The sequence below is a fragment of the Myotis yumanensis genome, unplaced genomic scaffold (genome assembly GCF_028538775.1).
Source record: "Myotis yumanensis isolate MYYU_CA2020_CCGP unplaced genomic scaffold, mMyoYum1.0.hap1 SCAF_16, whole genome shotgun sequence".
NCBI lineage: Eukaryota > Metazoa > Chordata > Mammalia > Chiroptera > Vespertilionidae > Myotis > Myotis yumanensis.
This window is the reverse complement of record NW_027223767.1, coordinates 29,764,751-29,776,874: the sequence shown is the minus strand read 5'-3', so window position 1 is coordinate 29,776,874 and position 12,124 is coordinate 29,764,751. Positions and strand designations below refer to the sequence as shown.

Here is a 12,124-nt window from a genome sequence, read left to right as displayed (position 1 = left end):
CAATCTCAGCTGTCAGTTGAGGTGTCCTGTAGCTTCAAAATCAAGTAAGACTTGCAGATGAATTACTAGATATAAACAATTGTTTTTTATAAGTACCATACAAATACTGGAGAAAATTATGGACACCATCACCCAAGTCTATGAAATTATTATTAACTAGAGGCCCGGTGCACAAAAATTTGTGCACTCGGGGGGCGGAGTCCAGGACCCCTTGGGGGATGTCCACCTGTCAACTTAGGCCCACTTCCCGGGGTATCAGGCCTAAGCTTGCAGTCAGACATCCTTCTGGAAGCCAGGGAGCCCTTGGGGGATGTCTGACTAAAGGCTTAGGCCCCCAAGGGATTGGGTCTAAACCGTTAGTTGGACATTCTTAGTGCTGTCACAGAGGTGGGAGAGCCTCCTACCACCACCTCTGTGCTGGCAAACCATGAGCCAGCTCTGACTGAGTGGCACTCCCCATATGGAAGTGCACTGCCCACCAGGGGGCAGCTCCTGCATTGAGCGTCTGCTCCCTGGTGGCCAGGGAGCATCATAGCAAGCAATCATTCTGCTGTTCAGTCAATGTGCATATTAGCCTTTTATTATTATTATATAGGATGTCCCTATTCCCCCCCTTTTCCCTCCTCTACCCAGCTCTTGCCGCCCACTTCTCTCTGGCCATCACCATACTGTTGTCTGTGTCCATGGGTTGTGCATATATTTTCTTTGGCTAATCCCTTCTTTAAATTCACTTCTTTATATTTTTATTTTCGGATAAGTGCTTATAACTGCAATATTATATATTTTCTATTATATCATTTATAATTAAGATATTTTTTAATTGAACCCTTGTAAATTTTAGCACAATTTAATAAATTGTGCTAGAAGCAATTAGGAGATTTTTCATGTAATGCAGATACATTTCAATTAATATTTTATTAATTTTTAATTTTTAATATTTTAATATGAAATAATCTCATACATGTAAAAAAATGATAAAATACTACAGCATATTATATGCACCTTCACCCAATTTCGTAGGTGTTAATAATTTAAACATAACCATTATACAACTAACAAAGTTTGGAATATATTTTTCTTATAATCTCTTTAATGTTACGTAATCCATTTACTTTGTTTTTGTTAATCTTCACCCAAGGATATTTTTCCATTGAATTTGAGAGAGAGTGAAGGGAAAGGGAGAGACAGATTGATTGGTTGCCTCCTGCACATGCTCTGATAGGGACTGGGGATCAAGCCAGCAACTGAGGTACATGCCCTTGACTGGAATCAAACCTCGGACCCTTTAGTCCATAGGCTAATGCTCTATCCACTGAGAAAAACAGGATGCAGCTTAATTCATTTACTTTTAATCTATATGTGTCTTTATATTTGAAGTGGGTATTGTTTTTGATTCATCCTCATAATCTGTCTTTTAATGGGTGCATTTATGCCACTGACTTTCAGAGTGCTAACTGATAGTGTTACTGCCATACCAGGTGGCTTCTGGGGCTTCTGGGGCCGGCCTGGGGCCCAGGATCGGATCCAATCATGGGCAGCAGGCAGGCAGCTTCTGGGGTCGCACAGGGGGGTCGGGATGGCGGCTTGCACTGGCGGCTCACACTGTCCCACCCTGCCTGGAGTATGCAAATTAGCCTCCATCTTCATTGGTGGTTAGTTTGCATATCGTGCTGATTAGCCAATGGGCGGCGTAGCGAAGGTACGGTCAATCACCAAGTTTGTCTATTATTAGATAAGATTCTAGGTGGCAGGTCAATATTCAGATACTTCCACTTACAGGTCTCTCACATCTCCTCCCCACAACCCAGGTCTATTCTAGTCTCTAAAGTCTAGAATTTCAATGTTGAAAGGAGTCTCATTAGTCAAAGAAAATCCACAAAGTTTACCTTACTGATTCCTTTTGAACGATCACTGAAAACAATGTAGTAAATTGCCAGTACTTAGTTAGCACTGGGAGCTGTTTAGGGCAAGGGCCTCATGTTGAACTGCCCTATGTCTGATGCCAAGATGAACCAAAAGACAAAAGACATAGACCTAAGAATATCACAAATCTGACACAGAGACTTATTTTTAATACACCTGAAAGTTATGAATTTCATAGTGATTGTGAATATTAAATAGGATACATTTTAAGCAATAAGTTCATAGTAAACTATAAGTATTATTTTTTAAGCCACAGTACTTTTCAGCACAATTTCTAGGGGCCCTGGCTAACTGAAAAGTTGCACTGAACTCTGGTGGTGAAAATGATGATGGAACAACTTAGAAAGCCATGCATATGCCAATTACAGGGTTATGGGTACCCAAAGGCAGTAAATTGTTTTAGTCATCCCATCCTGTAGCTCCTGTTTCAGACTATAACCTGAAGAACAGAAAAAATGGACCTGCCACCAAGGTAGGATCTTAATTTGCAGCACTCCCCTCCCCAAGTTACTAACCCCTATTAGAAGATACCTCTGCATAAATTTTATAAGCAACTAAAACAAAGGTCATCTGCATCTAAGGTTCAAAGCTGCTTTCAGAATGCAAATCTTCAGTGTTAACTCTCTAAATAACTTACACATTCATGTGGATTTCTCATATCTCTAGCCCTTACTTAAAGGTGTATTTCAATTTTTAATGATGTAGGACTGCAGGTCCTCAAATTCAACATCATTTTGTTGTGTTATAATGTCCACAGGAACTTAACTCTTGTCTTATTATTTAACCTATATTGTAAAATTGGTTTTGTTTTACATCATTTCACTTAAAAGTTGCAGAACATACCAGCATGGTTATGGGAGCACTTAGTCTATATGAAGGGATTTATAAAATTCCAATAATACAAATAAAGTCAAAGCATTATTTTTATTGAGTTATTCGTGCATCTTCCTCTATCACTAGTCTGTAAGCTCTTCAAATGCTAGAAGGAACCATATCTTATCATCCCCAGAACTAAACACAGTTCTTGGCATATCATAGGAGGTTGATGGTCTGTTGAGTGAATGAATGAAATGAGCAAATATGAAAATGAAATTACTTTTTCCAACTGAAGCTGACTGCTGACAAGCAGGGCTAAGACAAATTTTTAAATGCTGACTGCTGCAGGGAAAGCCAGCCTGTACAGTGAATCAGTGAAGCAGCTCTGGACAACAAGGAAGCTTCCGAAGCTGGTCCCTGGGGAGCAGAGACAGCTGTCTCCTTGGATAACCTGGCCACACTGCTTGCTGGCAACCATTTTCCTTCATGATACTGAAAAAAACAATCTCTCCGATGCCTTAGGACTTTCCTTGATTTTAAGACATTATTCATTTTTGAATTTATAAAGGAGTTTAATCCTGTGTACTTGCCAAAATATAAAGGTACAAATAATCACTAATAATTAAGGCCCTGAATTAAATAAAGAAATCGAATATGAATGCCCTCTTTTCTCAACTATATATTAACTTGTGGAACATTTCCTTCATTACTCTGTCAGTGATGGGCTTTATGCTGTGAAAATCTCAAAACCTAAAGCTTATGCAATGAATTGGTCTCAATGTCCAATTGAGAGGGAAAGAAATGTATTATAACGGATATCAACTAATTGTTTCCTGATCTTTTGAGTACCTGTAACATCTGAGTGGCTGTGTGAAATGGCTACAGGCTTGAACGAGGTAGATCAGAGTCTGCAAGTTAATATCTGCCGATCATCTTTTCAGCGACAGGATTGAAGAAGGTGGTGAGCAGGGTACACAAGTAAAGGTGGTCTACCTGAGTCACATCTGAGGAGAGTTCTCAGATTCAGTAGAGGTGAAGTCAATGAGGAAAGGAACATGGGTAAGAATAGGCAGCAAGTCAGTAAAAAGCCAGATCATGAAGTCAATCAGAGAGGCTTATGAAGACATAATTATAACATGAAAAGTTTGGGAAATCTAAGCCTCACTCATTCATTCAGAGGAATTAAAATGGTCCATGAGAGGTTGGGTAGGTGGGAAGACATCAACCAAAGAACTTGCATGTATATATGCATAACCCATGGACAGAGACAATAGGGTGGTAAAGGCCTGGGGTGGGGGGCGGGAGAGAACTGGAAGGGGTCAATTGGGGGAAAAGGAGGATATATATAATACTTTCAACAATAAAGATTTTAAAAAATAGTCATGGCTAATAATAATAATAATGATGATGATGATATAATAATAATAATAATAATAATAAAAAAATGGTCCATGAAAAAAGAATGATGGTTGAATTGAGGCACATACCTGGTAATTAACGATACTTCTGGGGCTCTGAGAAAGTAAAACTGGACAGCATTTTAAATGGAATAAGGTTTCGACAATGCATTAAAGAATGTTTAAACATTTTTCTGGGAACTGAAGGAAGTTCTGAATAGGCAGTTTGGGAGTGATGATGATGATAAAGTATCCTTTGGGTTATAACTCATGAAAGATTTTGTCAAGCACACATATCTTAAAACTACATAATAGTAAATGCAAGCAAGATTCTTCCTGTGGACATTTCTTAAATTAAGGGGCAGCATAAAATGACATGGGGCTTTAACAACATTAAATTTGGGCTTGACCTCGAGCTTCCACTGGTATTGTCATGAACCTTAAGTAAGTCCCTTCACCCTCCTGAGTTTAAGTTTCTTTATCTAAAAAACAAATAATAATAATAATAATAATAAAATGGGACCCAGCAGATGGGTGTAGTGAGGCATCCTTATGCATTCTGAAAGCCAGAGTGCCCTGCAAATGCCAGCCTGTTATTCCTGAGTTCAGTGCTTCATGCAGTGGAGATGGTGTTACAGAAGCCAAAGAAATACCAAGCATGCTTCCTCGAGAAAGGGAGGGACCCCGTTTATTAACACTAGTGGACTCCGGGAATAATTTCCAAATCAGAGGGAAGAACATGCAGAGAGCCTGTCTATATATATCCTGCTGGGGTCTTTGTCTTGCAGATATGCCTCCTGCCCCTTTCCTGGCCCTGCAGGAAAGCCTCCAGGTGTCAGGCCACATCTAATGGATGGTCTGTCCTGGTACCAGCATAACAACCCTCCCCCCATGCCCCCCTGGGTGGTGCATTGTTCACAGTTTTTATGGCCTGAGGCGCCTTGCAAGACCAGTTTCCTCCTCACTGGGAGTGTGCACCTGGGCCCATCTTCACTGGAGATTTCGGGGAAAGCTGCTCTGGTCTCAGGCCTTTGGCCTCCGTGGGCATCCCTGGCTGAGGAACATGACCCTCCATGATGGCAGGGGAGCCGGGAGGCCCTGCAGCCAGGAAGGCCAGGCTGGGAGCACCCTGAGGACGCTGTGGGTGGTCCCCGGCCATTTAAGTGAAATGTCAGCCTGGAAAACAAAACCGCCCCTTCCCGCCTCTTCCCCGAGGCACCTGCGGAGGGGGTGCATGTCATGAACCAGTTTTTGTCTGAAATCCTAACATTTGAGAAGCACGAGGAGGCCACCTGTGATGCTGTGGAGAGTTCTCTCTCGAAAATCAGTGCCTGCGAGCAAGGGCCCCGCTCAGAGGACCTGAGGCGGCTGAGGTGCTGAAGCTGGACTCTGGGATGCTCCATCTCCTGAAAGCTGTGTCTCCATCCCTCCCTCCACCCTGGCCAGGCCCTGGTCCTGTGTCCAGGGCTCAGCTCCCATACCGCCATGGTTTTGTAACTGTCGGTGGGATTTGCAAAAGGCACCACCAACTCCTCCATTCCACCATTAATGGTTACTGCAAATGCCACCATCTCCTCCATTCCACCATCAACGGCTACTGCAAAAGGCACCAACTTCTCCATTCCACCATCAACGGCTTACGCAAAAGGCACCAACTCCCCCATTCTACCTTTAACTGTGGGTTCTGAACCTACTCTAAAGACAGAATATATATTGGAAATATGAATTAACTGTTGTCTTACCACAATGAGACAGAAAATTACAATAACATGTTGTTACTGAAGTCACAGGTGCTGCCATGATGAAGTTGTTTTTATATCAAAGAAGAAGAAGAAGAAGAAGAAGAAGAAGAAGAAGGAGGAGGAGGAGGAGGAGGAGGAGGAGGAGAAGGAGGAGGAGGAGGAGGAGGAAGGAAGGGAGAAGAAAGAAGAGGAAAGAAGAAGAAAGAGGAGGAGGAGGAAGAGGAGGAAGAGGAGGAAGTGGAAGAGGAAGAGGAGAAAGAGGAAGAGAAAGAAGAGGAGGAGGAAGAGGAGGAGGAAGGAAGAAGAAAGAAGAGTAAAGAAGAAGAAAGAGGAGGAGGAGGAGGAGGAAGAAGAGGAAGAGGAGGAAGTGGAAGAGGAAGAGGAGAAAGAGGGAGAGAAAGAAGAGGAGGAGGAAGAAGAAAGAAGAAGAAGGAGGAGGAGGACGATGACAACAACATTAAAAAAAATGCACAAATATATGGAAAGCTTAAAAACAAACTATTCTCTAGCCTATTCTAATGAATTGCTAACTATTCTTAACTACTACTCTAAATCTCCACTCTTTCAAGTGGTTCTTAAGGAACACACCAAATCTTATAAGTTCTTAAAGAACAGAGGAGAAACCAAGATGGTGGCAAGGTAAACACCTGAAATTGCTGCCTCGCACAACCACTTCAAAACTACAATTAAAAGACAAAACGGACATCATCCAGAACCACAGGAAGGCTGGCTGAGTGGAAATTCTACAACTAGAAGGAAAGAGAAAAGCACACTGAGACTCAGAGGAGGTTCAGAAGTAAAGTACAGAGGTACGGAGGCGCTCTGGGAAAAGGCTGGCAAATGAGGACACAGTTGTCTTTTTCAATTGGGAGGGAGACACAAGCTCCCGACTGCTCTGAACTCCAGTTCCGGGCGAATCTCTGGGGACCCAGACTCATACAGGGAGAAAGTGGACTGTCTGGCATCGGGCGGAACTCGAGGGCGGCTTTCTCTCAGAGGTGCTTGCAGAGATTATTTCGGGACACTGAGACTCCGGGCCTCTTAGGGCAGGACTGAGGATCAGCCATACCTGTTTGCTCCACCCTGTTGAATCCCTGAGACCCCGCCCCACCCAAGCTGTGCACAGTGGCTTCTGCATATGAATGGCCTGGCCCTTTGCAATCTAAAATTACCTAACAAAGTGCAGCTGGGTCAAAGAGACACAGAACATCCAAAAGAAGGCCCAAGGTCCCACAGCAGCTTGCATTGCTTCACAGCTGGGCCTCATCTGGGCACCTCCAAACCCCAAACAAAGAAGAGGAATCTTCAGCTCTCTCCATAACTCCTGCTGGGTAGCCTCAGGCAGAGGCTACATTAGCACCTCCTTAGAGATCCAAGAGCCAGTGTACCCAGTGGTCAGAGTGGGACCATCCAGATTACAACTCCTCAGATCCATAAGAGACACACTCAGGGGGCAGACTCAGTGAGCACCAAGGCCCCAATGAAGCAAGCCTTGCCCCATAAGGCTGTCTCCAGCACAGAAGTTCTCACACTGTAGTCACAACTAATTCTCACAGCCAATTGGCCTGGAGGTCAATTCCTCCCAGTGATACCTACAACAATCAAGGCTTAACTACAACAAGACTGTGCACAAAGCCCACAAAGGGGTGCACCAAGAGAGTCCACCTCAGGTAATTGGGGAGGCTGAGCCACTGGGCCCTATTGGACACCTAGCACACAAAGCCACTCTATCAACACAGGGAAGCAGCCAAAACGCGGAGACAACGAAACAGGTCACAAACGAAAGAAATGGAGGAAAGCAAACTACTGGATATAGAGTTTAAAACCACAGCTATAAGGTTTTTCAAGAATTTTCTAGAAACCGCCGATAAATTTAGTGAGACCCTCGATAATCTAGTGAGACCCTCGAGGATATGAAAAAGGACCAACTAGAAATTAAGCATACACTGACTAAAATAAAAAATATTATACAGAGATACAACAGCAGACTAGAGGATCCCAAGAATCAAGTCAAAGATTTGAAATACGAAGAAGCAAAAAACACCAACTGGAAAAGCAAAAAGAAAAAAGAATCCAAAAATATGAAGATAGTGTAAGGAGCCTCTGGGACAATTTCAAGAGTACCAACATCCGAATTATGGGGGTGCCAGAAGAAGAGAGAGAGCAAGATATTGAAAACCCATTTGAAGAAATAATGACAGAAAACTTCCCCCACCTGGTGAAAGAAATAGACTTACAAGTCCAGGAAGCACAGAGAACCCCAAACAAAAGAAATCCAAACAGGACCATACCAAGACACATCATAATTAAAATGCCAAGAGCAAAAGACAAAGAGTGAATCTTAAAAGCAGCAGGAGAAAAAAAGTCAGTTACCTACAAGAGAGTACCCATACGACTGTCAGCTGATTTCTCAACAGAAACTATGCAGGCCAGAAGGGAGTGGCAAGAAATATTCAAAGTGATGATTAGCAAGAACCTACAACCAAGATTACTTTACCAAGCAAAGCTATCATTCAGAATTGAAGGTCAGATAAAAAGCTTCACAGATAAGAAAAAGCTAAAGGAGTTCATCACCACCAAACCAGTATTATATGAAATACTGAAAGGTATTCTTTAAGAAGAGGAAGAAGAAGAAAAAGGTAAAGATAAAAATTATGAACAACAAATACACATCTATCAACAACTGAATCTAAAAATCAAGTGAATAAAAAATCTGACGAACAGAATAAACTGGTGAATAGAATAGAATCAGGGCCATAGAAAGGGAGTGGACTGACAATTTTCAGAACAAAAGGGGTGTGGGAGGTGCAGGAAGAGACTGGCCAAAAATCGTACACCTATGGATGAGGAGAGTGGGGGGGGTGGGCGGTAAGGGCAGAGGGTGGGGTGGGAATCAGGTGGAGGGGAACTATGAGGGGGGAAAAGAGGAACAATTGTAATAATCTGAACAATAAAGATTTAATTTTTAAAAAAAGAAAAGAAGACATGAAATAAATGAATAAGGCATCCACCTTAAAAAGCTAGAAAAACTTGAGCTAATTAAACCCAAAGTAGAAGGAAGAAAATAATAAGATTGGTAAGCAATGACCCAGAAAACAAACAAATAAAAGAGAAAAATCAGCAAAGTCAAAGACGGATAATTTGGAAAGATTAATAAAAATTGATAAACCCTTGCTGATTCTCATCCATTTCTCATCAAGTCCTCACAAATTTCCTATTACTGGTAGAGACCAGCAGCTGTTGCTCCCAGCCTGGTGCCATGTCAGGGCCAGTCCTCCTGCCCACCATGGGGGAGAGAGCCTACAGGACATGGAGTGGAACACAGCCCACAAACCACAAAGCACAGATATGGGCATGGGGTACCATCCTGGGAAAACCCAGCCCCCTGGGGCCCCACCAGGTGTGCAGGGCCTGGGGAGTGGTCCCTGAGGTGTTTCTGCATAGGCCCAGAGCCAGCAGGGAATTGAGGAAGAGCTCCCTCCATACAAAGAGAGGAAGGAATAGCAGAAGGCAGTCAGCCCCTATGAGCAATGAAAAAAGTCTAGGCACCTTGAGAGTGGGGGACCATTCTTGGCTCTGAAAACAGTCTCTGAGATCCCCAGATCAGAGAGATTAAAGATAGAGATAGAGATAGAGAATGAATCCCATAGGTATTCTGCTGTAGAATTTTTCCTTTTTTATTATACTAGTATACTTCTCCCTCTCACCATTGCTCCCTCCATGTAAGAGACTGGAAAGGTCAGTGTCAATCCCAGAAAGGTGTAGGTCCAAACATACACAAGCAATTGAAATTAGACTCTTGAGGGTCTGGAACCTACAAGGAAAGCACCAGAAATGCTAACTGATTGGGCACAAGGACCTGAGCTCAATCTGACCTATGTAACCTCAAATACCTCTTCCAGACATATTCTAGGGCTCCGTTTACATTTATTTTAAATTTATTCATGCTATTCTATGGTTCTAATTCCTTTTTGATTTTGAATTGTGTTATTGACTTAGTGTTCTGAGAGATCACATGGGCCCCTCTTACTTCCCTTTATTTTTTTTTCCTTCAGTCACACAGGGGATTTCGTTGGCTGCAATGAGCTGAGTCTAGGCAGACACTGTAAGAAATTCATCAAACCAGCAATACTTGTTGACTATGAGTACCCAGTTCTGCTTTCTGGGTTTGGAAAGAATAGTTTTCCTTCTTCCCTCCCTCCATCCTGGATACTCCCTCCAAATTTTATTAAATATGAGATTTGAGAAGTGTTAATATTAGAGAGGGTGTGGGACAATCCATACATGTACTCTGCTGCTGGGAACGTGAATTAGTCCTATTGAAAGGGCAAGGGCTATGCCCTCCATCTTGCCTGTATCCTCCATGTTGGGGCCACGTGCGGCCTTCTTCCCGGAAGCCCAGGCCTCTGCAGGCCACGCCCGGGATTTTAAACTAACCAATGACAATCAAGGGAAGTGCGCGCCATAGATATGACCACATCCTGTGTAACAGGACCCGGCTTGCGCCTGGCCAATCGGCAGAGCACAGTCCATTCTCCTCCCCTCTTTGTCTGTAAAGTATATAATGTGTGTTTAAACACTTGATCGGGGCTCACAGCCACTGCTCTGTGCTCAGAGTAAGCTGTGAGTCCCAGCATGCTGGTATCAATAAACCCTTTGCTTTTTGCATGAGATCGTCTCTTGGTGCTCTGTGAGTGCGGCTGGTGTTCCGGGCGTAACACTATTGCTTTGGAAAAGACTGTTGTCATCTGTAGAGTAAAGGTAAGCATAGCCAACCTTCTCCTACATACATCCGGCAGATACCATTGCATATGTATGCCAGTAATCATTCACAAGAATGCTCATAGCAGCCCTGCTGGCATTAGCAAGCATAAAAGGGGGCAAATGAAAAATAAATCATGGTATAGTCAGACGCTGAAATATCAGCAGGAGTAAAAGCAAACTACTACAGCTACACACAGTAACATGGGTGAATCTCAGAAGCATAATCAAGAGTGCAGTGTAAACAATATTACGGAGAGTGATGGCTCAGAGGAAGAAGGGAAAGGGGACAGAATTATAGAGGGGTATATGGGTGGAGAGCACAGGGATGCCTGTCATATTGTTAGCCTTTATTCTCAATCCACATTTCATGTCTACTCAATATTAAATAAAAATAATTATAAAACTACAAAAATGAGGTTATAGAAAAGAACATTTTTAACGGTATATGTATATAATACCTATAATTATTATATAGAGAAAACTGCCTAGAAAATTGTGCACCAAAAGAGTAATAGTGGTAAAAGTTAGCTTTTTCCTCTTCTTTATTTTTCTTCAAAATTCTAGCAATAGCATGCACCATTTTTGTTTTAAAAATATTTTAAATTACATATAAACATTTATAATGAAATAAAATTGTTCATAGTATGTCAAAGTATGGCCCAAAAAATTGTTGGTGTTGTTTTTTAAAGTTAGAGAGGTGTTGGTATGATCTCATCTAGGGATAAAAAACACAAAGATAAACCTAAAACTATTACTGTGGGATAACAGGGGATTTCTGTTTACTTCCTTTTGCTTAAGCATTTCTAAATTTCTCCAGAGTTTTGCTTTTATTTATTTTATTTTATTTTTTTAATATATTTTATTGATTTTTTACAGAGAGGAAGGGAGAGAGATAGAGAGTTAGAAACATCGATGAGAGAGAAACATCGACCAGCTGCCTCCTGCACATCTCCCACTGGGGATGTGCCCGCAACCCAGGTACATGCCCTTGACCGGAATCGAACCTGGGACCTTTCAGTCCGCAGGCCGACGCTCTATCCACTGAGCCAAACCGGTTTCGGCCACAGTTTTGATTTAAAAATATATATATATTTGTATTGATTTCAGATTGCCAGAGGCAAAGACCAACAGTAGTTAGCATATTAATGTGAAAAGACCCACTGGAAAGCCAATGGACTTTGATATTCAGCAGGGCTGACTATCAGCATAATATTGCCCTGCTATTGGCCAAATGGCTCAAGGCAATCCCCTAAACTGATAGTCCTTTTACTGTGTACCAAACTTTACCTTTGATATGCCTGTATGCATTCCTAAAGGGCAAATGTGAATTCAAGTGAATAAAAGCAGACAGGACCCAGTTTTCAGAGAGCTTCTCTACTAGAGGGGTGTTTCTGCCTGGCCCCCCATGCCTTCTAAATTCATATTTCTTGTCTAGTGTTTTCATTTGTGCATGGCCCCTTCTTCAGATCCTGAACCCTTGCT

At 42.3% G+C, this 12,124-nt stretch overlaps 1 long non-coding RNA gene across 1 annotated transcript in view; it reads right to left on the bottom strand.

Moving 5' to 3' along the window:
- The window catches only part of LOC138994436 (uncharacterized), a 36,475-nt gene that overhangs the window by 5,049 nt on the left and 19,302 nt on the right, over positions 1-12,124 (bottom strand). The window lies entirely within an intron of this gene.